Source organism: Pleurodeles waltl, chromosome 4_1, assembly GCF_031143425.1.
Source record: "Pleurodeles waltl isolate 20211129_DDA chromosome 4_1, aPleWal1.hap1.20221129, whole genome shotgun sequence".
Classification (NCBI taxonomy): domain Eukaryota; kingdom Metazoa; phylum Chordata; class Amphibia; order Caudata; family Salamandridae; genus Pleurodeles; species Pleurodeles waltl.
The window spans coordinates 627478311-627506082 of record NC_090442.1 but is presented as its reverse complement, the minus strand read 5'-3'; positions in this window follow the sequence as shown (position 1 = coordinate 627506082).

Sequence of the window (27772 nt, the reverse complement as noted above, 5' to 3'; positions counted from 1 at the left end):
AATCTGTTGTTTACCCCAGGGGTACAAGAACAATCCAGGACTGTTCGCGGCTCTTGTGACTTCAATATTGCACGCCATTGACCCTGAAGCATTGTCCTATGTAGATGATATCTATCTCACTGATGATGAATTACTGCAACATCTAAGACGAGTAGCCCTCATTGTTGTGGGATTTGCCAAATTCTGCTATAAATTTAACTTTAAAAAAACAAAAATAGCCTTCCTTAGTGTCCTGTTTCTGGGATATGAATTATCAAGTGAAGGAAAGAGCCTAGCACCACAATTCTTAGAAAAATGCATGCAGTTACAACCTCCAAATACAATTAAAAATCTCAATCCCTATTGGGTTTCCTAAATTTTGGCAGAACTTACATTCATGATTACAGATCACGCATAAAACCCTTATATGACTTAATACATCCTGATTTTTCCAGTAAATTTTGGACAGTCGAAATACACGCATTCTCAGAGCTTTGCAAACAGATATGCTTGCAGCACAACACCTACACACAAGGGTCAACAAAAAACATCTTGTCATCAGAGTAATTGCTGGTGCCATTGGTTTCACCTATGTAACTTTCAATGAGGGTGAGACAGTCCAGGTTGCAGACAAATCACATTTGTATTCAGCACCAGAACAATGCTTTGCTCCCTCTGAGAAAATTCTCACTGCTGTTCAGATGGCTGTCATTAATGAAAGACCACTTGCCCAGAGGAAATGCATTATTGTCGTATCTCCAATTCCAGCCCTTGAGGCTGTTATCAAAGCCAGCGTTCCAAATGCTAACGCATTACATCCATGTTGGGTTCAATCGGAAACATCTTAGACAGCCACTGATGTTGACTACATTTTCGACCAAAAATACAAACTCAATAATTTTTGCAGTATACTGTATGAACTAGAATACCCAGTTCCGGCAAATACATTGCCTATTGATCAATATCAAAGAGAAATGTACACTGATGGCTCAGCACAACCTGCAATAGGCACAAAACCTCAATACTCCGCTGCTTGTGCAGTCGTAAGTGGCTAAGGAGGATAATAAATGTGTCCCAATCATACATTCATGCAAACCCTAGGGGATTGCTTAGCACAACTAGCAGAGCTAAAGGCTCTGGTGATGGCACTGGAACATACGGATCCTACACAGCTAACACTGATTGTCCATAATTCATACTGTTGTGTCCAGTCCCTCAATGAATACCTACATTACTGGTGCCAGAATGGGTTCAGAGATTCTAAAGACAACACCATCAAACAAAGACTTCTGTGGGGGAAAGTAGTGGATCTGAAGGAGTCACTACCAAACGTTCATGTTGTACATGCACTTGGACACTAGCATGTTGGAATACACTTTGCTAGAAATACACTGGCTGATGAAGTAGCCAAATCAGCAGTAGCTACGGCTGCTGTTGCTGCAGTAACTCGCTCTGGAACAAAACCGGACGATGACATATGAGCTGCCGTGAAAGCTACGGATGAAGGCACGCCCTAACCAAAAGCATTTCCTGCTAAATATTTCTACCGAATGGGAGCCTTCCTTGACACAGAAGTGAAAGTACCAGGTGTGGGAGTTCGAGTAATTCCCAACAAAGACATAAGACCAGAGTTGATTAAAGCAGTGCTTGAGGCGATTGCATCTGCCCAAGCTGGTGTGGGGGATATAATATCATTATTGCAAGTGCATTATTGGTGGCCAGGTCTATCCAAACAGACCAAGCAGTATGTCTTTTGTTGTGACTGCCAACAAATTAAGGGGTTCCACCGTCAAACGGCCACCGCATACACCCCTCTTGATATCCAACAAACCTTTACAATGTGTGTACTTGGACCATTGCGGTCCCCTAACACCGGACAGTGCATACAAATACATCTTAGTCGCTGTTGACTCTTCCTCCAGATTTCTATGGGTTTGGCCACAAAGCTCAGCTGACGCTCAGACTGTTATTAAAGATTTGCAAGTCTTTATCGGCACATATGCAGTTGCAGCTTTCCACTCGCACTAAGGCCTTACTTTTGCCTCAAGGGCATTCAGGGACGCCGTGGCTTCATTAGGGGTCCAACTCCATTACTGGTCTCCATTTCATCCCGAGGGAAATAGTGTCATGGAGCGACAAAACCGTGATTTAAAGCAGCCCTTAACACCAAGAGCCTTAGGGAAGGGTTGTAGTTGGCTTAATCACCTGTATGGAGCCCAGAGAGCACTTCACAATCTCCCTAGAAGGTACCTGGGGGGGGTCATACTTCATACAAGTACCTTTTTGGAATTCAAATGTTTGTTCCAGATCTTGATGGTCCTGCTGTGGAGGCGGCAGAAACACCTTTTGACATAAATGAACATGTTACTGTCTTGCAGGAATTACAACAGTTCTGTGATGACAACGCTTCTGCCAGTGCTGCCTCCATAGGAAGTAAGGATGTACCAATAACATCCTCTGGCTGGATTCCAAGAGTTGGGGATCTAGTTCATGAAAAAGTTGCTGTGAAAAAGGAGTTCGGTCCTTCTTATCGTGCACTGGTCCCAGTCTTGGGAATACACGGTACCAGAATTGCCATTCTACCACCGTTGGCTGGTGCTAAAGAAAATCGCTTTGTATCTATTGACAATGTCCAGTTACACCAGGTGGCCGATCCTGCACAGCAGTCCAAGAGGAGCAGCAAATAATTCCCGAATCACTCTCACTACAGGTCAAGACATCCCTCAACATGTTTTGAGTAGCAACACTGACACCTCTCCGAGCTTGGGGAGGGTGTAAAATTATCTTGCATTAGTTCCACTAACATCTGTTACAACAAATGATATAGAAATTACTGATCAATTTGATACAACTTTAACACAGATGGATGGCATCATTTACTGTGAACCACAGCTGGAGACCCCTACCAGTTCTCCTCCTACAAATACAGCTCCAGTCTTTGCACAAACTCCTTCTGAATACTTTGCCGACATCAACAACACTTTTTCAGACTAATTTGCTTCTTCTACATCTTTACTGCCAAAAACACATAAGCTGATAAACTGGCTTAAAACAAATTACTTTATTCTCCCATTGAACTATCTGTGGCTTTCCTTGACTGTGTTAGCTTTCCTCCGTTGGATTGGCTTTGTCATAACATTTTTTCAATTAACACATTTTCTTCCTGAGAGATCAACAGTTAAACTGGTGGACGAGGTCCTAAAACCCAATTTGTCTTCTCACAAGGTCCGCAGAGACTCATTTTTCGTGAACATTTCCGCCAAGGAATTCCTGATGGGATTTTTTGGGTTAAAGTCACATTTGATATCTACGGCCCCACAAAGGTAATTCAAATACCATATGTGTTTAAACTCTCTATGAATGATGTAATAATACCCGGAGTTGTTTCTGATGACTGAGATGTGAAAACAGTTGATTCTATGATGACTGAATTGCAGTATTTTAGTGTACTTGAAAGTAAAGATGTTTATCAATCTAAGCAAGGGAGTTCTAAAATGTATTCTGAAATATTTGCATATTTTTCTGGGCACAATGTTAAAAATGCTGAGTTATATTATTTCAAATTGCCATTGATGGAAAATATACATACATTATTGACAGATAAGAAATTCATTTATTCGGATTCCTTTTTTTCCCGGTTGGCTATAGAAGGCTATGAATATTGGCTGAAGTCGATTGACTTAAAAAGTGTGTGGGGAACTAGAAATTGCCAAGTAAGAGGGAAGAAAGCTTTATTTATGCCTGATACCTGTACATATGATATTTTAAATGAAACTGTACAACAGACAAGTTGTTTAGGCTTAACTAGTATTAATTAATTGAATGCGCCCAGTACGCCTGAACCTGCAAAATTTTACAACTGGCAAAAGTATATAATTGCAACTAAAGATCAGCTTGATGAATGGGTCCAGAATGGCACGTTTAATACTTCACTGTCACGTCCTGGCGGTGGTTATTGTGGCCAATAGATACCTATGGGTTTAATAAACATTTATAAACTCCACAGGGGTTTGAGAACAAGTAGGCCAGACCATCGCTATGTGTCATCCGAACATGCGGGTATAGAAAGAACATACAGTGTAGGGAAACTATGCCACCAATGGTTGAAGAATTCCTCACTAGATGCTATTAGAGAACACCTCAGAATTCTGTCTAATAACACTGATTTACAGGATTTCCTGTTGGCCCCAGAAAACAATGCAGAAAGCACTTCTTATATGCAGTTTATAATGAAATTTGGAAGCTTTCTGAACATGAAGCTGCTGCCCGGTTAAGGCAAATAGATCAGGAAAACTTACAGAAGGTATTAGCTGTTGTAGATAATGGGATTAATACCCTTTCTGACTGGATATACATCTTAAACAACATAGGCCCTCATTCTGACCTTGGCGGGCGGCGGAGGCCGCCCGCCAAAGTCCCGCCGTCAGGTTACCGTTCCGCGGTCGAAAGACCGCGGCGGTAATTCTGACTTTCCCGCTGGGCTGGCGGGCGGTCGCCTTCAGACCGCCAGCCAGCCCAGCGGGAAAGAGGCTTCCACGATGAAGCCGGCTCGGAATCGAGCCGGCGGAGTGGAAGCTGTGCGACGGGTGCAGTTGCACCCGTCGCGTATTTCACTGTCTGCGCAGCAGACAGTGAAATACATGTAGGGGCCCTCTTACGGGGGCCCCTTCAATGCCCATGCCAGTGGCATGGGCACTGCAGGGGCCCCCAGGGGCCCCGCGACCCCCCCTACCGCCATCCGGATCTCGGCGGTCTGACCGCCGGGATCTGGATGGCGGTAGGGGGGGTCGGAATCCCCGCGGCGGTGCAGCAAGCTGCGCCGCCGCGGAGGATTCAATGGGGCCGCGGTACACTGGCGGGACCCCGCCAGTGGTGCCGGTCCGACCGCGGCTTTACTGCCGCGGTCGGAATCCCCATTGGAGCACCGCCGGCCTGTCGGCGGTGCTCCCGCGGTCCTCCGCCCTGGTGGTCAAAGACCGCCAGGGTCAGAATGACCACCATAGTTTCTTCTGCAATAGACATAAAACAAAGTGACACCATGGACAGAGCCAACTAAGGTCCATTATGCAGTTGGGTTGGACACTTCAAACATTGAAGGCAGGTCGCGTTCCCTGGCAACTTGTTAGCGCATGTGACGTATTTTCCACACTTAATTTAACGTGACAACAACGACTAATGGCTAAGAAAGAAGCAAATAATGTCATGTTAAATATTGAAAAGTTAGAAAAGTTGCCTTTTACAGTGGCCGAAATACCATCTGCTGAGTGGTTAGGTAGATAGGAAAGGCTGGGAGATAGTTACATCCATGAGTTGTGGGAGCTATCCTTCTCGTACAAATGCTTCAGTGGCATGAAAGAGGTCTTTCTTAGCGTTAGTGAATGCAAGACTTCTGTCAGCCATTCTATGGTTTGTAAACAGCTGTCCTTGCATGGGGTGTGTAATGCTTCGGCAGCAAACTTGGCTGGTTATCTGAAGGGAGTTCCAGTCTGTTAGAAATTGTTTTTTTTGGTTGGCAGTCAGGTTACCCCCTGTCCAAGCAAGGACCCTCACTCTAGTCAGAGTAAGTCACACACAATCCAAATTATCCTGTGCCCACCCTCTGGTAGCTTGGCACTGAGCAGTCAGGCTTAACTTAGAAGGAAATGTGTAAAGTATTTGTGCAATAAATCATACAATAACACAACGTAGCACCACAAAAATACACCACACAGTGTTTAGAAAAATATATAATATTTATCTGGATATTTTCAGGACAAAACGAACAGAGATGCAATAAGTAAATGTAGAGATATCACTGAAAAGTAATATAAAGGGGGTCATTCCGACTCCCGACGGCGGCGGTAACCGCACGCCCGGCGGGAGCCGCCGAATGACCGCACCGCGGTCAAATGACCGCGGCGGCCATTCTGGCTTTCCCGCTGAGCTGGCGGGCGACCGCCAGAAGGCCTCCCGCCGGCCCAGCGGGAAAGCGCCTTCAACGAGGAAGCCAGCTCCGAATGGAGCCGGCGGAGTTGAAGGCATGCGACGGGTGCAGTGGCACCCGTCGCAATTTTCAGTGTCTGCTTGGCAGACACTGAAAATCAATGTGGGGCCCTGTTAGGGGGCCCCTGCAGTGCCCATGCCATTGGCATGGGCACTGCAGGGGCCCCCAGGGGCCCCACGACACCCATTACCGCCATCCTGTTCCTGGCGGTGAAAACCACCAGGAACAGGATGGCGGTAAGGGGGTCGGAATCCCCATGGCGGCGCTGCTTGGAGGATTCCCTGGGGCAGCGGGAAACCGGCGGGACACCGCCGGTTTCCCGTTTCTGACCGCGGCTGTACCGCCGCGGTCAGAATGCCCATGGAAGCACCGCCAGCCTGTTGGCAGTGCTTCCGCGGTCGTTGGCCCTGGCGGTCGGTGACCGCCAGGGTCAGAATGACCCCCAAAGTGTCTTAAATCTTTTAAAAGCAAACAAAGTACCTGGATTCTGTGAAAAATCTCCGCAAAGGGCCGCAGAGGAGGAGAAGCATGGAAACAAAGGGGTGTGCGTCGATTTCTCGGGCCGCACACGGTCGATACGTTGTTTAATTTCCACACAGGGATGGCTGTGCATCGATTTCCGGTGCTCGGTCGTGGATCCTCTTCGAGTTGCGGGGTTTTCAGACGCCCCGGGGTCTGTGCGTGGAATCCTGGGCTTGTGACAAGCTCTGCGTCGTTCCAGTGGGCGTTGTGGGGAAATTTCTCCCGCACGGCGTCGATTCCCCTCTGGAAGTCGGGCTGCGTCGTCCCAGGTCAGCTGTGCGTCAATCTGGTGGGCCGTGCGTCGAAGTTCCGGTCGCACCGCAGGCGCCGCGATGATCTTTTCCTTGCGAAGTCGAGCTGCGTCGTTCCGGTTCGCCGTGCAGTGAATTTCTCACCGCGGGACAGGCTGTGTGTCGTTTTTAGCAAGATGTGCATCGAAGTTTCACCGCACAAGGAGTCCAGTTGCAAGAGAGAAGTCTTTTTGGTCCTGAGACTTCAGGGAACAGGAGACAAGCTCTATCCAGGCCCTTGGAGAGCACTTCTTCACCACAGCCAGGGAGCAGCAAGGCAGCAGGGCAACAGCAAGGCAGCAGTCCTTCATAGAAAGCAGTCAGGTGAGTCCTTTGGACAGCCAGGCAGTTCTTCTTGGCAGGATGCAAGTTCTGGTTACAAATTTCTTCACCAGGAAGTGCCTGAGGTGGTAGGGCAGAGGCCCTGTTTTTATACCCAAATGTGCCTTTGAAGTGGGGGAGACTTCAAAGAGTGGCTTAGAAGTGCACCAGGTTGAATACCGTTGGCAATGGCGGTATTCTGCCTCCCACAGCCTCGGCGGTCTTTTTGAAAGACCGCCAAGGTTGTAATGAGGCCCAGAGTGCCTTCTACTAGGGGCTTTTAAGTAAATTAAAATAGTCCAGTTGGGTATAATCCAATGTTACCATGTTTACAGGGAGAGAGCATATGCACTTTAGCACTGGTTAGCAGTGGTAAAGTGTGCAGAGTCTAAAAATCAGTAAAAACAGTGTCCAAAAAGTGGAGGGAGGCAGGCAAAAAGTTAGAGGTGAGCACCCTAAGGCTGTCAGGTCTAACACAGTCCCCTTGATTAGTTCTGCGTTCCAGGTGCCTTCAAATTGCAGCTATGTTCTCCTCAATAGTGAAAGCTGTTGTGGGATGTGAACCGGATTAGTTTGTTCTGTAGGTCTGTAAGATTGATAGATGCTGCGGTAATGTGCTTTTTCCTCCTACACGACTGAGGGAAGTAGCTGAGATTTGGCCCCATATTGCTACTTCAACTGTGAATTTTGACAAGTTGAGCAGACTCCAGGCTTTATTGTTTCAAAAACATGTGGCACTCTCATTTGCACGCGAGACCTATGCACTTCAGGTGGTAATGTCGTCAGCAGAGTGCCAGTCCCTTTTAAGTATCAACTTTCTGAGACACTTTGGTGAGCTCGTGGGACGAATATTTAATGCGTCCAGTACTACTGGAATTGCAAATTTCTTTAAGGCTGTTGGTTCTGTTTTCATTCACTCCTTCTCCTCTATATTTGGTTTAATACCATCAGCCATCCACTCAATATTTTCCAGTATTTTCGGGGAATTCGGCATCTTGCTATTGCTACTTTTTCTGCACAATGGCTGCCCCGCAACAAGGAGGACTGGAAGCGCTCCCATCAGCACAGCTGTGTTGTGAACACATGATGCAATACTTCCAAGCAACACTCCTGGAGCAATTGGAGTGTGTCTGGTCTCTGTCATTCAGACCAGTATTGCATTGTGTGCATCCTGTTTTGGTGCCTCTGGTGCTCGTTTGAACATGCACTGAAAGTTTGTCTTTCTAAGCAGTGCTTGCTTTCAGTGGACGCTGATCTGAGGATGTTCTCGCTGAGGGCTCATTACCGGACATGCGCATTGAGGGTGCATTTGCTACGGGAAGCTGCTTATGAGTTTCCCTTCATGGAGGATGCAGCTCTAAACTCATTGTTGGGCATACCACGGAATGCTGCACCCTTGGCTGGACCTCAAGCTTTGGAACACAAATGCTCCTTGGTTTTCCTTGGCGATGAACTTCCTACTTTACCACCTGCCAAAATGGAAGATTTCCTGTCTTCAATTATCCCAGATTCGACTGGCAACTTCCAAAATGACTGACTCTTGAAATTCAGCCTTTTTACGCCACAGTTACAATTTAAAATTTTCCTTTTTACACATGCTCAAGTGCCTTTTAACTTGTCATTACTGACATTTTTATATATATGCCCTAGATTGACTTTTAGAAGCTTCTATATATAATTGGACTTTCAGCCACCTTTGAAGGGGAGGATGTTGTGTAGCCATTTCAGTTCTAGCTTCATACACATTATTTTAGCAAACTAGGCCTGCTGCTGTGCACTTTCACCTAGACATATTATATTCAGCTTTGTTTATTATTCTAACAATAGCCACATTTTGCAGTCTTGTTTTATTTCTCTCTATCTAGCTGTTCTTTGCCTAGGTCAGCACTGCGTTCTTAAACAAGACATTTTTTTCACTCTGTCATTTTCTCAAGGCTGCAGTAAGATAGGTTGCCAGCAAACGTGGTGACGCTTAGTCTCTAGTGTTCATAGAAACATACACACTCTTACATAGGGATCCTTTCTTGGAACATCAGCTGTTTTATTATAAAAACACGATTTTGACCCGTGTACGTTAGAGGGAGATTCCAGCCAGATGACCACGACTGTATGCTTTTTACTGAGTGCTTCGCTACAGCTGCTTATATAGACTACAGGCCTCTTGCTCAGGTATGAGGGATGATGTCTTCCCAGGGAACCTGAAGGGCAGAACTAGAGCTTAACATGCTGTGCTCTAACATAGCCTAGGTAAGAATTATTTTAATAATTTTAGTGCAATATGGTAGTGTTATTTTTAAGCTTTATTCTCCTCGTCACTATTTTAGTCCTGTCATACTTCATCATCCTAGTTATTGCAGTACATGCTTTATTATCTAAGATGCAGTTGCTTCATTAAAACCATATTGAAATATATACAGCCTCTGATTGTCCTTGTATATTTGAGACTAATGTGACTGAGATAAACAGATGCGATCTAAGTGACCACGATTTCTCTGAGGAGTCAATTGTGTCATGCGCTTGGCTGCCCAATCATCCCTGCAGTTGGGTGGAGATGAGGCACTGCAGGCTTGCAGGAGCAAGTGCCAGATTAGGCTGACAAGTGTCACCTGTAGTGGGTTCAGACTCAGTCTCCTACAGCGCAGGTGATTCCGCTGCTCGAATCCAGTAGTCTCATTAGAATTGTGAGTGCCTACGCAACAACTGTAAAGCAAGAGACAAGTTGCACTGTAAAGCATTCTTTCCTATGAAGTAGATAGAACAGGCCTCTGTGTGCTTGTGTGAGATATTTTTATTCATATCACTCATTTCTGAAACCTTAATAAGTTAATGGATGCTCCTTTCCAATGTATACAATTCAATTGAGTTAGAACCATAGAAAGAGGCTCCTAGCACAATAATAAAATTGCACAGATAAAGAAAAATATATTTTTACAGCTAGACTACATGAATTATTACCTGTTTAATGCATGTTTTAATCCCTTGTAATGCACAAAAGTTTATTTCTGCAATTAATATAACATAGATGCTGAGTGGGTCTGTGCTTGGGTGTGTGTTTGACTGGCTCTGTAAGTATGTGAGTGAATGTCTGACTGGGTCTGTGAGTACATGTGTGAGTGTCTGAGTGGGTCTGTGAGTGGGTACATGAGTGTCTGAGTGGCCTTCTATGGGTGTGCATGAGATTTTGACTGGGTCTGTGAGTGGGTGCATGAGTGTCTGACTCTGTCTGTGAGTGGGTCTGTGAGTGTCTGAGTGGGTCTGTGAGTGGGTGCGTGATTGTCTGAGTAGGTGGGTGAGTTTGCCATATTTTTTTTTAGTATTCTGACATGTACCGATTTGTTGCACCGCTACACAGGGGGGCTGAGCTCAGTGTCACGACAGATTGGCAAATATTCTTATACTAACCACTTTGCTAAATCATTCATGACCCCCTAATCCACCTTTATAGATGTTTTACCACCACATTTCAGTCCCAGAGAACAATCCTCATTATATAGAAAATGGCGGCTGCAATTTTCAAATCAGTTTGCTGTCAGTCAGTCAGCTATCAGAGCATACCTGTGGCTCAAAAGTTACCAAATACAAAAAGCACTCTTTCTGGAACAAGAGCTACCATCCTGTCAAATTTGGTGTAATTCTATCCAGTGGTTCCAGCTGTAGTCATGTCTAAAATCCCTATGGGAATAAAATTGGGAAATTAACTTTTTTGCCCCACCTCCCTTTTCTCTACCTAGCATGATGGTTCACCCGAAATTTCCCATGAACAACAAGATTCTCTGGCACACTTTTTTGGGGGGAAAATCTCATGAATATGCGTCAAAAGGTGCCAAAGATGTAGGCAAGTCAAAAAACACTTTTTCTATGGAAACTATATTTCTGCCTACTGGCAGTAGGTAGTTAGAGTAAGGACATAGGGCCAGATGTAGCAAAAAAAGATTTTGGGAAATGGAAATTGCGAGTCGGTGCGACTCGCAATTTCCGATTCGCAAAATCGTATGCAGAATGGTGTCTCAGACACCTTCTGCGAATCTCATGGGGGGTCGCAAAGACCCACCTCATTAATATTAATGAGGTGGGTCGCATTTTGCTACCCCATTGAGATTCCCTGCACTCACAGGGATGGTGGCCAACTGGAGACAGCAGACCTCCATGTCTGTGACTGCTTTTTCAATAGAGCAGTTTTTTTTGTATTGCAGCCCGTTTTCCTTAAAGGAAAACAAGTTGCAATACAAAAAAATAATGAAACCATTTGGTTTCGTTTTTGCAGAGTAGGCAGTGGTCCATTGGACCACTGCCTGCTCTGAAAAAACATTAGTAGCAACATTCACAAAGGGGAAGGGATGCCTTGGGGACCCCTTCCCTTTTGTGAATGGGTCACCACCAGTGTGACACTGGTGGTAACTGCAAATTGCTTTGCAACCGCGTTCGCGGTCACAAAGCAATTCTGCATCGCGGTGCGAGTCACAAATAGGAAGGGAACACCCCTGCAGTTTGCGCCATGCAAAACGTGTTCTACATCTGGCCCCTGGTTTCTATAGAAAATGCATTTTTTGTTTTGTTAATAACTTTGGTGCTGTTAGATGAATCTTCACAAAATGTTCCAAGAAAATGCAATGCTTACTTCGGCTGTGGTTGGAACAGTTTTGGGGTGATCTGTCCAGTGGGGGCTGAGAAAAGAGGGGCCCAAAACACTTTTTCCCCATGCATTTTTCTATAGGGATTTTAAACAGGAATCGCAGCCAAACCACTGGACAGATTTACACCAAATTTGGCAGAAAGCTATGTCCTGGCCCACAAAGTAACCTTTAGTGACTTGATGTGAATGTGTTCAGTGGTCTTCTAGTTATTAAGTGGAAAACAAATTTGTACACATAGGGAGGCAGATCAGTCACAGCCCCAATGCGGAGCATCGCGGATCCTCACGAAAAAAGAAGCAGTACTATGATTGGCTGGCAGAAAGTTATGACCGCCATTTTATGAACAGGGGCATAGAGTGCCTCGTCTCCTCCTGTCCCTGGGTCATGGATCCTTTACCCTTCCTGGCAGGGGTGGGTGGGCTCTTCCCCTTTCTGCCTGGTGGTGCAGGCTCTTTCCCCTTCTGCACAGCTGGTGCAGGCTCCTTCCACTTCTTCACAGCTGATGCAGGCTTCTTCCCCTTCTTCACAGCTGGTGTAGGTCCCTCCCACTTCTTCACAGCTGGTGCAGGACTCTTCACACTCTTCCCTGGTGGTGCAGGACTCTTCTGCTTCTTCCCCTGTGGTGCTGGCTCCTTCCCCTTCTGTGTTGTAGGTCTGGTATCCTTACCACCATGGGTAGGTGGTGCTACCACTGTCCCCATGGATTGTTTGGCTGAGGTGCTGGTCTGTGTCCTAGGGACCCTGCCCATACGTGCTGGATGGGGGGGCGGGGTAGGGAAGAGGTCAATTTGGGAAATTAAACACTTTTTAGGGATGTTGCAGCCACCTGTTCTCCTGCATTTTGTCTAGGATCTGGCCCATCGTATCCGGGGAATGTTGGTAGGCTCCCAGGATCTCTGAGAATGACTCCTGGAGAGTCGGTTCCCTGCTCCTATCCTCCCCCTAGTGTACAGCAGTCCTCCCAGTTTCCCTGTTGGCCTGTGCCCCTTACCCTGAATGGTGTGCCCACTGCCACTGATGCCAGGTCCCTGATTGTCTTGGGTATGAGGTGTGGCCTGGAGTCCCTGTACAGGTGGGCACACTGCTGAATGACGTGTCCTGGGGACAGAGGTTTGGGTACACTGGGTGGGAGCTGTGGTGTTGGTTTTTGATGGGGAGGTGGTTTGTGAGTGGGCTTGAGTGACCAGCTGTCCAGTGGTCCCCGATGGGCCAGGTAGGTCATTCAGATCCAGAAGTCCAGAGTTACGGTCATCATTGGGGGACTCTTCTGTTGGGGGACTGGATAGGGGTGGCACCTCCTCTCCACTGACATTGGCTGGAGTACCTGTGGGGATGTAAGTGATGTATTATGCTAACAAGTGTATGACATTTGTACTTCCCTAGCTTCAACAATATGGTTGGTGTTGCCCTGACAGCTTTTGCTTGCATAAGGTGATGTGTTGTGAGATTGTTCGTTTCCCTATGATGTGCATGCTTTAGTGATCGGTGTCCATGCAAGGCTGGGAGGGGTGTCCATGCATTGGTATGGTATGCAGGGCTTGGAATTGCGGTTAATTAGATGTTTAGGTGCAGTGTGTGGGATGGAATCGAGTGATGGGAGTGAGGGTGTGGGTGTGAGATGGCATGCAGGTATTGGCTGGGTGATAGGTAGTAAATATTGACTTACCAGTGTCCAGTCCTCCGGCTACTCCAGCGAGTCCCTCAGGATGCAGTATTGCCAGTACTTTCTCCTCCCATGCTGTGAGCTGTGGGGGAGGAGGTGGGAGTCCACCGGCAGTCCTCTGTAGGGCGAGCTGGTGTCTTGCTGCTATGGGACATACCTTCCCCCATAGGTCGTTCCACCTCTTCCTGATGTCGTCCCTTGTTCTTGGGTGCTGTCCCACAGCGTTGACCCTGTCCACGATTCTCCGTCATAGCTCCATCTTCTTTGCTATTGATATTTGCTGTACCTGTGCACCAAAGAGCTGTGGCTCTACCCTGACAATGTCTTCCACCATGACCCTTAACTCCTCCTCTGTGAAACGGAGGTGCCTTTGCGGTGCCATGGGTGTTGTGTGAAGTGTATTGCTGGGGGTGTGTTGGGTAATGTAGTGGGGTGTGTGATGTAGAGTGCATGAGGGGTGTATGGGTATAAATGGTGTGTGTGTCTAGTTGTCTCTGTGCTCTTCTCAGTCTCCTGGTTTAAACTGGTGTTCATAAGGGTTTATGGGTGTTATGTGGGTGTGTGTTTTATAGTGGTGTGGGTGTGTGGAAGTGGTGTGTGTATGGGTGCCAGGTGCGTGTATTTGGTATAGGCTAATGTTGTGTTGTTTTGTATGTGGGTGTCCATTCTGAGTGCAGCAGTATGCACCGCCAATGCTTTACCGCTGTTGAATGTCCGCCATGGTGATTCGTGGGTCATAATGTGATGGGCGTTGTTTTGTTGGCATAACTGTATGGGTTTTGGGACCATCAGTTTAGCACTGATCTTTGGTCTGGCAGATTTGTGTATGTGGCTGTATTTTGTCGGATTGGTGTGTGTGTCAAAATATGGCAATATGTCGGCGGTACTCTTTCAGTGACTCACCCAGAACCATACTGATGCATACACTGAGAAAGGTAGGCACACAGTGATGAACACAGTAACACACTCAGTCATACACTGACCCATACTGTACAACATAGAGGTAACACACTGATATATATACAGTAATGCATACAATAAGAGACTGATGGATAATCTGACACACCAAGAAGAGATCTATGTACTAGCACACATATTGACACACTTATACATGTAGGGAGAAACACATAATTGGCCCCCCTCTCAGAATTTTTTTACAATTATTTTGTTAAGTTGCCAATGTTAAAATATGTCTAGACTTATTTAGACATTTCAGTTATTTTCTGTTACCTTTTTAAAAACACAATAATTGTTCTCTGCTTAAAACAAAGCACTGTTATCTGTGTAGTGCTTCTTTTGGCAAGAGTCTGTTGCCCTTCCTAGGATCACCTAAGGACCCCCAGTGTGAAGACCCCTGACATACACTGATACACCCACTTACATAGTGATACATACACTAACACAGCCATTCACATACTTATTCATAAACTTGCACACCCAGGCATGGATGGACTCATATGCTGACACACCCAAACCCAAACTAATACATATACTAACATACCTAGAGATACACTGGTTCATCTGATAATATACACAAGCATACACTGATACATCCCTCAATGTACCTAAGAACAAACTGATGCATATAGTGAAACACTGAGTCAGACACTGATGCCTTTGATAACAGAGAGAGGACTAGTCTTCTTCAAACATGAAAACTAACAAATGTTGAGTGCCAAAAACATAGTGATGTGATTGTTTGTATTAGATTTAAATGCTTATAATATACAAATGAATAGTATATAACAAACATGTAAACATTTTGCTATTTTCTTTATTTCAGAGATATATTTCTGCATTAATAGAGACATTGAAAATGCCCAAAAAAACACAAACACAAAATGAACAGAGGAAAGTATACTATCTACTTGCAACAGAAAACCAAAAAGAACAATATGTGGACAATGTGCCTAAAGAAAAAAGAGCTGCTGGTAAGAAAACCCAAAAACATTTTAAAAGTTGTGTGTGGAAAACTCAAACGTTTGCAAAATCAAGAACGCAAAAATGAGACTTTGAAATCATCCAAACAAAGGAAAATACATGTCAGATTACAAGCTAGAAATCAATGAAGATAGCAGATAGCTTAACCAGAATACAACAACAGTTCAAAGAACTTTGAGTTAGAATGTTTAGTGCCATGGTAATTCAGAAGTTTATTAAAGCTAAGAATGAGTACAAAAGGACAAGAGAAGTAGTGAAACAAAAATAACGTGTTGAGGCTGTAGTTGATAAGGCATTTGCCCTAAAGAAGAAGCTTTTTATTGGAATTGTCACTAGAATGAGAACACTGAATAAAACAATGCTGGGTGTGAAGAGATGCAGCCAAAGGAAAATACTTGTTAATAAAATTATTTTTTGTAAAAAAGCAATTGCTCACAATTCAAGCCAATACTTTTACACATCAGTGGCCAAGCTGGTATTGGAAAAAGCTTTCAATGAAAGTTCTCTCGACCTACCTACATAAGATTACAGAATCCAATGTATCGTGTGTAGTAACAGCACCAACTGGATTAGCTGCACACAATAACAAAGGAATAACTACATAGATTACTTATGCTACCAATAGAACATGACAATAAACCAGAATACTAAAAGATATCTGGTGAAGCTTGCAATAAGTTGACAAGAGTTTTCAAGAAATTGAAGCTTTTCATTATTAATGAGGTAAGCATGGTTTCAGATCTAATGATTGCCTTTGTTCAACTGAGAATGCAACAGATTTTGAAAACTGAACACAACATCTTGTTTGGAGGAAAGGATTTAATTGTTTTTGGTTACCTACAACTTACCCCTGCAAAAGGACAGGCTGTTTTCAAAACTCTTTCACATGAAGAAACTCTGAACTCATTGGAAAGTATTGGCAATGTAAACATTTGGCAATATTTCAAATACAGGGAACTTGTGAATAATATGTTTCAAGCCTCTGGCATGGAATATGGAAACATTCTAAAGGACATTAGAGTAGGTGTTCTCACGGAGAAGGGAGAACATATGTTGGAAAGTCAACTTATTAGAAAACTGCTTTCCTCTAAGAGCATAGCAGCAGAGCTAATATATAATTTTGGTAAAGAAGGGACATCCATGATTTCTTTAATGCCTACACTTCAAAAGTATGCTGTTTTTAAGGAACATTTACTATGACTAGAGAATGAGGACATTTTGGACATTAGTGCTATCAACAAAATATAGCACCAAGGAGTAACTGTGCTACTCAGTGTAAAATTACGAGATAAATTTAACTTTTTGGAGAAATCTGTATCCAGGACTGCTGGACTAGAGAAGTGTTTATTTGTCTGCAAAAACTGTAGAGTAATTTTAGGACACAATTTAGGTTTTAAAGAACAATCAGTAAATGGTGTGATGGGTAAAATTATTGTTTTAATTAAATTGGACGATGTGTTGCATGCTCTTTGCTTGAAAAACATTTATATGTCTGGTGAAAACAGTTCCCAGTCTGTCTTGTATATGCTGTAACTATCCACAAGTCTCAAGGTTTAAGAGTTGATGCTGCATTTATTAAATTTGGAACTATAGTATTTAAAGAAGAAATATTGTATGTAGCATTGTCAAGAGTTTGAACATTGTCTGGTTTGTTTCTAGTTGATTTTGATAAGAAGAAGCTTAGTGTAGATGCAAATTGTGTGAGAGAGTACAACAGATTAAAAAGTAGGTATGGTCCTTACTTTGGACAGTATCCTATATATGAAAAATTGGTTTTGTGCCCTAAGCGGAAACTGACATAACATAATCAACAAAAATTGTGAAAAAGACAGAAATCAAGGCTAAACAAAAAGGTGTAAAGAAAAAAAAGGAAAATGATGGCAATATTGTAGGTTACCAATTAGATAACACTAATCATGTAAAGTATTATGCTAATGTTGTTCTCAATGTTCTCTTCCATGTACAACATATTGTTGTAAATGCAATTCAAGAAAAAACACGGAACACATTGTGCACAGAATGTTTCATTTCCTTCAACACTTATCTCGTGACAGAAGTGTAATTAATTTTGCTTCGGCATTCTAGAACTAGAAGACAAACATAGTGGATCTGTAGTATAAACTCCAAACGCTCAACAAGATGTACAGGAAATTATTATGGAGATTCTTGGGGTTTCAGAAGAAGAAGATGTAAATATAGATGATATATTTGGACTAAGTTATACACGGAACGATGAGTGTAAAGATTGCTCTTTCTCTTCTACCACTTAAATACAATCTGAGCGACTTCTCTACTTAACTCTGCCAGATTCCAAAAGTGTGTCTTTTGAATAACTAATAAAAAAGAGTGATCAAAACATGACCTGTCCAAGTTATAACTCAAATGTATTCTCTACATTGTTTATAAGGAGAAGTGTCAAATGCGTTACAGCAATGTGCAATGGTGAAGAATAGATGGGTTAAAATTGGACAGCAAGATTACAAAGTATAAAGCTGGACAAATATTAATTTCTGAGGACATATTGTACTTTGGCTATCATCCTCCATAAAATGCATTAATATTACATCTGGAAATTATACTGTGAACTTAAAGATTAAAACTAGATAGACGGAGTGTGTACACATACAGCACTCATACAATCTTCCATACATCACTAGTACACTCACTCACCCGTACACCACTCATGCATTAACTCACACACACATAGACCCACTCATGCACCCACTGACTTACACATACAACAACCTATGCACCGTCTCACTCACCCATACAATCACTCATACACCTACTCACTGACCCATACAGCCACTCATGCACCATATCATTCGTCCATATAGCTACTCATGCACCCAGTGAGTCACCCATACAGCCACTCATACTCCTAGTTACCCATACACCTACTTATACACCCACTCACACACCCATCAAACCACTCATGCACCCTCTCACTCACCCATACAGTCACTCATGCACTCACTCACTCATTCATGCATGCTACCACTTATGTAACCTCTCAGTCACACATACACCCACTCATGCATCAACTTACACATACAACCAGTCATGCACCCTGTCACTCACCCATATAGTCACTGATACACCTACTTACTCACCCATAAAACCACCTATGAATCCTCTCACTCACCCATACAACTACTCATAAACCCTCTCACTTACTAATACAGCTAGTCGTGCACCCTCTCACTCACTCATACACTCACTTATATTCTCACTCACCAATACAGCCATTGATCCATCCACTCATTCACCCCGACACCCATTCATCCTCTCACTCACCAATACAGCCACTCATGCACCCAATTACTCACAGATATAACCAATCATGCATCCTCTTGCTCAATGTTACAGCCACCCATGCACCCATGCACTCACACATTTAACCACTCATCCACCCTCTCACTCACACACACAACCACTCCTGAACCCTCTCACTCACCCATACAGCTTCTCATTCACCCTTGTGCTCACCCAAACAGCCACTGATGCACCCACTTACTCACCCATATACTCATTTATACTCTCACTCACTAATACAGCCACTCATGCACCAATTCACTCACCCATATACCTACTCATGTACTCACTCACCCATACAGCCACTCATGCACTCACTCACCTATACAGCCATTCATACACTCTCTCATGCGCTGTCACTCACCCATACAACCACTCACACAACCTCTCACTCATACAGCTACTCATCCACCCACTTACTCTCTCATACAACACCTACTTTCCCACCCGTACAGCCACACATACACCCAATGACTCATCTATATAGCTACTCCTGCACTATATCACTCACCTATACAGCCAGTCATACACGTAGTCAGTCACCCATACAGTTGCTCATGTGCTTGCTTAATCATACATCCATTTGTCCGCTGACTCACTCAACCATATAAACACTCACACATTGTCTCACTCACTTGTACACCCACTCATCCACCCGCTAACTGCTTCATACTACACTCATGCACCCTCTCACTCACCCATACAGCCACTCATGCACCCTCATACTCACCCAAACAGCCACTGATGTACCCACTCACTCACCCATATACTCACTTATACTCTCACTCCTCAATACAGCCCCTCATCCACCGACTCACTCATCCATATACCGACTCATGCGCTCAGTCACCCATACATCCACTCATGCACCCTATCACTCACTTATACCTGCACCCATGCACTGACTTGTCCAGACAGCCACTCACCCATACACTCCCTCATGCACTGAGTCATTCATCCATGCAACCACTCACACAATCTCACTTAATCATACAACCACTCATCCACCCACTCACTCCCCCATACAACCATATGAGCCACTCATACACCCACTGACTCATCTATATAGCTATACTTGCACTGTATCACTCACCCATACAGCCAGTCATAAATGTAGTCAGTCACCCATACAGTTGCTCGTGCACTTACTTAATCATCTATCCAGTTGTTCATGGACTCACTCACCCATACAACCACTCACACATTGTCTCATTCACCTATACACCCACTCTTCCACCCACTAACTGCTTCATGTAATCACTCATGCACCCTCATGCACCCTCTCACTCACACATACTCCCACCATGCATCCACTTATTCACACATACAAGAACTCATGCAACCTGTCATACACCCATACAGTCATTGATACACCCACTCACCCATTAAACTACCTATGCATCCTCTCACTCACTAATACAGCCACTCATGCACCCAATCACTTCAGCATACAACCCCTCATGCATGCTATCACTCACCCATCCAACCACTCTCACGCCCACTCACTCAGCCATGCACCCACTTAAACACACAATCACTCACTGATACAGCTACTCATGCACTCAGTCACCCATTCACCCACAAGACAAAGAACATATATTTGGACTGTTTCAAACAAACATATAACATACAATTTTTATTTTTTTTAATCAGAGTACATGGTTCTAAAAAAAACACTTTTTCTTGTTTTTTAAAACTTTAATTTTGTTTGTGTTTTCAATTTTTTCGCGGAATTTTATTTTCTTTCTTCAACACAAAAAAATTATAACATAGTTCTACTGAACAAACAGCACAAATCTTCCATGAAAAAAATAACACTTTTGAGTGTTGATATTGTTAATGATGCTTAAGATTGACTGTTCACTAACACTCAATATGGCCTTACAATTCAGGCAGTGTTCTCCCACAGCAGCACATTCTGGATCAGTAAGTGGTGGCTGTGTAGAGAGCACAGGTCCAGATGAGGTGGCTGGATGGCCTCTGATTGTACCAATGAACAGTTCTCTTTCTCTATGTGATAGTGCAAGGTGTCCACTATGACTACTTTGCAGATGCTTCATCATAGATGAAGTATCACACAACTATTTACGCTCAGATCCCTGAGACAGCACTTTTCTACACAAGATATATGTTAACTTCCTTGCTTTGACCTTCTTTTCTCCCTCTGGAATTTCAAAAAGGTCCAGAATATGCTCTCTTTCCTTTTCCTAGGTGGTTCTTCCTCTTCTGAATGGTCACTTGGAAGATTTTCATTTGCTGGAGGAAGAGCTGCCACCTTCTACTTTTTAAAACAATATTCAAATACTAAAGCAAAAGTCAAAGTTGCTCTATAAAACACAGGTCTGTTTCTACTGAAACACACCAAAACAATGTCTAAAAATGGGTGGGATCTTCCTTTGGAAATAATGGAAAGGTGTTCAATCAATCAAATCCTGTTTTGTGTGAGTCACATGGGGTACGCAACAGTGTGGCGTACACTCTGCAAATTCATTGCTACTCTGTGATGACTAATAAAAACACAATTTAAAACTTATGTGTGTACATTTATACCACTTTTATTATTTTAATAGAAATCCTCTGACTCCAACTTATATTTAAAAGCTGTAGTCAGATACTGTTTATAAAAATACAATGGAGTCATGTCTCCAAGCGACCCCCTAAATACGTCATTGCAGTGGTCGCATATACATCCCAACAAATTTGTCCCTTGTAACACTTTATAAATGAATCTCTTTCTGTAATCTAAAGTTATGAAATGCTTACATATCTGTTAAGAGTATGAAAAATATGGTAGAGTCGGACCTCCAACGCAACTACTTGCAATGGGAATGTGACCACAAAATCTTTTTTTTTCAAGTACAGATATATTTGCATATTATGTTCATCTACACACTTTAGGGCCACTGTAAATAAATAATTAAAACATCACTTAAAACATACAAAAATTTACAGGTAAGATTTACAAAATAAAATTGAAAAAAAACATGGAAATTTACTTTAAAAAACAACCGTTACAGGGATGATATAATTAGGAAATACAATAAAAAACCATAGAAATTCACAGAAAAAACAGAGGTTACTGGGGCATTATAGTTAGGAAAAAGAATTTAAAAAAAAAAAAAAGTCACTGAAAAAAACAGTCTACAGGGACGTTATAGCTAGGAAATAGTATTAAAAAACATAGAAATTCACTGAAAAAAACAAAGGTTACAGGGATGTTATAGCTAGGAAATAGCGTTAAAAAACATTAGAAATTCAAAGGTTATAGGGGCGTTATAGTTAGGAAATGGAATTTAAAAAACCTTAAAAATTCACTGAAAAAGCAAAGGTTACAGGGACATTATAGTTAGGCTTAAATTTAACTCACACAAACCATTCCAATTAAGCAGTTATAGTTACCTGAGCTAACTATAACTTACACCCCCGAAATGCACTGCTTATGATCACACATATTACTTCACTCACGACATAGTCAGTGACATCACTGATGACATCACTGATGACATCTCAGATGACATCACTATGACATCATCCACAGAACCACTCACTCACCCTCTCACATAGATATCCAACCTCTCATACACTCTCTCACAATACCATTGACGGACCTAGAGAAGTGCTCACAGAACCACTCACTCATCCTCATGAATTGACTCACTGATACAACCACTCATACACACACTCATCCATACAAGAACTCATGCACCCAATCACACACGAATGCAGCCACTAATGCACCCTATCACTCACCCATACAAACACTCATGCATCCAGTCACACACACATACAACCACTCACACATGCTTTCACTCATCCACATAGTCGTTCACACACCCTCTCAATCATCAATACAGTTGATGTATTAATGCACGTATCCATTCACTCACACATGCACATATTCAAGCACTCACTTATTCATTCAGCCACTCACACACTCACTCACCAATACACATACTCATGCACCCATTCACTCACCCATACTAACAATCATGGAATCCCCCACTCATTCATACAGCCAGTCATGCACCTGCATTTTAATTCATTGAGCCACTCATGCACTGGTTCAGTACCCCAAATAGTCAGTCTTACACCCAGTCACTTATGCATTGAGCCACTCAAGCACCCTCTCACTCACCCATACAGCCACTCATAGTCCCACTCACTTACCCATACAGGCATTCATGTACTTACTCAATCAGCCACACATCCACTCATGCACCCACTCAGCTACACAGGTACTGACACACTCACTCACTCTTACATCCACTCATGCACTGTAGGAGCCTGGCTCTCTATATAATGTAAGAAAATGACGTGCACTGTGCAGAGAGTCCAAGCAACCCCACATTGGTATCCAGAGGTAAAAAGCAGACCACCTAATGCTCTGTTTTTTTGGTAGTGTTGATGAGCAGTTAGGTTCATCTTGGAGATGTGCTAAGCATTTGTTGTTCTCACAGTATCAATAAATGTGGACACAAGCTCAGAAGGATAACTCAAGAACAATTTACAAAAATACTTCAGATTGTTATTACATTTTTAAGAGCAAGATCATCAATATGTGGTAGGTACTTCTTTTGTTATGATTTTTCAAAGTTTAGAAACTCTTTGTTTTTTGTGCATAATTACGCACCATAGAAATGAAAGGGAAAATATTTAAAAATGCATATAAGATCAGGTAATTCTCTCACAAGTGTCACCTTATATTTTTAGGTCGAGGGCATCGATATGTCCTATGGATCACCAGAGAAGTTTGGGCAGTTCCTGGTTCAAGCAGGAGCAGTGGCTGAATGTCTTGGAGCTGGTACAAAATGGAGAAAGGGACCACTTGGAAACACACTGCACAGGTGGACTTAAGGGTAAGTCTGGTGGGTACCCTTAGAGGTCACAAAGGGTTAGGGAATCCTAGAGCACAGCTTGGTGTAGCAGGGTCCAAGGAGGCTGGTATAGCCAAGAGCCATGCATCGGGGAGTCCCTGGAGCCAGAAGCAGGTCATTTGGAAAGTAAATCGCAGATCAGGAGGGCCACTCTGGGGGATGGTGCTTGCTTCTGGGCTCCAGAGAGTCCAGATTGGACTTTCATTCTGGGTGTCCAATGTTGGGGGTCCAGTTCCCCAGACAATGGGATGTTTCAAGCCATGAAAGTCACAGTGCCACTAAACACACTGGTAAGTTTTGCCCTTCAGATCTGTCATGTGGATTCGGTTGTGCTACTGGGTCCAGTTAATTGGTCAGTGACCGGTCAGTGAACTGGACTTCATTGGTTCCTTGCTTGCAGGTTGCAGGAGAGTGCTAGCTTCACTCTGAGGGAGGTTCTTGGCAATTTTCAGAAGTCTGGAGGTGCTCTGGGGTTTTGTAGAGTCCTTCAAATTTCCAGGCGACATCATAGGAGTGATGCTTGAGTCCTTGGAGCAACAGGCAGGGTTTGGAGCCTTTTTCTTTGTGTAGCAGAACTTCTGTTCTTATGCCTTCAATCGTCTTTGTTCCTTGTCTTCTTGTGTCCATCAAATCTGATCTGTAGGTCTAGGGATGCCCACTAAATAGTGCATTTAGTGGGAGTTAGGGGGAGTACCTGGTAGTGACCAATGGGCCATCTACCTTGGGGTGGCTGCACCCACTAAGTGGCCACTTTCTATGGGAAGGGGTCACATCCCTAACCCTGATTGGCTATTTTCTTATCATCCAAAATGGAGGAAAATGAAATGAAGTGGTCACCTTGCCTGTCACACCTGAGTGGTGGTGCACGCGGAGGGGGGGTCACTCCTCCTACCCTGGCTAAGAGTTCCTACCGGTTTTCTCACTCAAAGTGGGGGAAAAACCATTGAGCAGCCATTTTGCTCCTAGCAACAGAGGCAGGGGTCAGATTTCCAAGATGGTAAAGCTTTGAAGCTGACAGCTGGTGCAGGGTGCCTGACTGGGGGAGGAGGTGTAACACCTACACCCAGGAAAGGCTTTGTGTTCTGGCTCCTGAGAGCAGAGGCTCTCACCAAAGGAATCCAGACTTCTGTCTAGTGGTGGCCGGCTGGTTAGGAGCAGTCAGCAACCATCACAGGGCTGTTAGGTTTTGCAGGGGGAAATCTAAGGTGCCCTTTCGGTACATTTTATAAGAAATCCAACCCTGGCATCAATGTCGTTTGATGTCAAACAACCCAGTATTCAGAAAGACCTTCATGTAGCTGGGGAACTTGTAATCACCATTGTCCAGCATATGTATTTGTAATGTCTTCCCTGTACAGTCACTATGTCTTAGTTTTTTGCATAGACACAATAAGGGCATATTTGCTCATGCACACATATACCCTCACATGCATTATAGCACACCCTACCTTAGGGCTGTAAGGCCTGCCATAGGGGTGACTTACCTATATAGGATGCAGTGTTAGTGGATATGGCACTCTTAGTGACTGCCATGTTGAGTTTGCAACTTTTGAATATACCCTGGAGCCTCTCAGAGTGGCACATTGGAAGCTGCAGCTCTAGGGGGCCCTTTTCATCGGTACCATTTACTAGGAACTTACAAGGGAGTCTGAAGTGCCAAACATAGTACAGAGTTAGGGGAAGAGATATGGCCCTGGGAACACGTTTAGCAGGGACCCTGGGCACTTATAGTTTAAAACAACATCATTTGCCAGGCAAAACATAGGAGATGGGGCTATCATGTCAAAAGAGGCCCTCTCTCACACTTCCCCCTCCAAACGAAAGGGGATGAGACTAACCTTCCCTTAGGGAGTCTTCATCTTGTAAGTGGAAGAACCTTGAAAGACCATCTGCATTGGCATGGCCAGTCCTAGGTCTGTTTTCCACTTTAAAGTCCATTCCCTGTAGGGATATGGACCACCTACGCAGTCTGGGGTTTTCACCTTTCATCTGTTGAAGCCACCTTAGAGGCCTATGGTTTGTCTGAACTAAGAAGCAAGAGCCAAACACGTATGCCTCAGCATCTTCAAGGCCTAGACCACAGCAATGGTTTCCCTTCTTTTTGGCACTCTATTTCTGTTCCCTAGTGAGTAGTCTTCTGCTTATAAAAGCAGCTAGCTGGTCATGTCCCTCATCATTGATCTGGGCTAGGACTGCTCCTATCCCAGGTTCTGAGGCATCTGTTTGGACAATAAACTGCTTGGAGCAATCTGGAGCTTTCAGGACTGGGGCAGAACACATTACATCCTTTAGAGTGTCAAAAGCCTTTTGACAACTCACTGGCCAGTTGACCTTTTCGGGCATTTTCTTAGAAGTAAGTTCTGTGAGGGGCCACTATGGTGTCATAATCCTTCCCAAGCGTCCTAAGTATCCAGTCAAGCTAAGGAATGCCCTGACTTGGGTCTAGGTGGTTGGAGCATCCCAAGCCAGAATGGCCTGGGTCTTGGGCTGTAGTGGCTGAACTTGGTCTCCACCTACCACGTGGCCCATGTACACAACCTTTCCCTGCCCTATCCAGCACTTACTGGCCTTGATAGTGAGGCCTGCCTTTTGCAGGGCCTCAAGGACCTTTCCAAGGTGGATCAGGTAATCCTGCCAGGTGGAGCTGTAGACAGCAATATCATCTAGATGAACTGCACTAACGGATTCCAACCCAGCCAGGACTTAGTTCACCAACCTCCGTAAGGTTTCAGGGGGGTTGTTTCATCCTTGGGCATGACAGTGAACTGATTGTGCTCATTTGGGGTGGAGAACGCTGACCTCTCTTTTGCCTCAGGGGTAAGGCCAATCTTCCAGTACCCATATATGAGATAAAAGCTACCCAGGTATTTGATTGCTCCAAATCTTTCTATGAGATCATCAGCTCTTGGAATTGGGTGTGCATTGGTTTTTGTTACCCAGTTGAAGCCCCTGTAGTCCACACAGAACCTCATTTCTTTTTATCTCACTTGGAGTGAGTCTTGGGGACTAAAACTATTGGGCTAGCCCAAAGACTCTCAGAGGGTTCAATGGCACCCAAATCCAGCATCTTCATTTCAACTTGGATGCTTTCTCTGACATTGTCTAACTGCCTATACATTTTCTTTTTGACAGATAAGCTGTCTCCAGTTTCCACATCATGGGTATACCTGTTAGTCCTACAAGGGGTCAGAGAGAATAGTTTAGCATACTGGTTCAGGATGTGCCTGCAATCAGCCTGCTGTTATCTTGTGAGGGTTTCTGACAAGACCACTCCATCAGCAGAACCATCTAGTAGATTGCTGGAGAGGCGATCAGGGAGAGGTTCACTCTCTTTCTCCAGTCTCTCATCTGTTATCATGAGCATGATTACATCAGCACTGTCAAAATAGGGTTTCAGGAGGTTCACATAGATAATCCTTTTGGGATTTTTGCAACTACCAAGGCCAACCAGGTAGATGACCTCCCCTTTTCTTTCAAGTATGGGGTAGGGTCCAGACCAGTTATCTTGTAGAGCCTTATGAGCCAGAGGATCCAACACCCAAACTTCCTGCCCTGGTTGGAACTCCAACATCGAGGAATTTTGGTCATATCAGTGCTTATGGAGCTCTTGGCTGGCCTGAAGGATTTGCTTGCATTCTCTACATACACAGCCATCCTGAAACAAAGGCCAAATATTTAATCCACAAAGTCCCGCTTAGGTTCTTTGAGATGCCTCTCCCAGCCTTCCCTCACAAGACTCAATGGGCTCACAACAGGATGCCCAAACAAATGTTCAAAGGGGGAACCCTAATCCATTTTGTGGCAGTTCTCTGTCGGCAAAAAGCAGACATGAAATATCTCCTTCTGAGTTTTTCAGGGGAATCCTCCAATCATGCTTTTCAGTGTCTGGTTAAATCTTTCAATGAGTCCATTGGTCTGTGGATGATATGGGGTTGTGAACTTTACATCCCTGCCATATGTATTTTAAGTATGCAAATATAAAGTTTGAAGCCCTGTCTGATACTACTTCTTTAAGAAAGCCAACCCTGGTAAAAAATACCCAGGATGGCCTTGACCACTGCAGGAGCAGTAGTGGTCCAAAGAGGAATGGCTTCAGGGTATCTAGTGGAATGATGCACTACTACTAAAATGTATCTGTTTATTGAAGCAGTTTTAGGGTGAAGGGGTCCAACAATGTCAACCCCTCACCCTTTTGAAGGAAACCACATCCTCAGGTAATGGGATTAAGGGGGCATTCAGGTGGCCTCCAG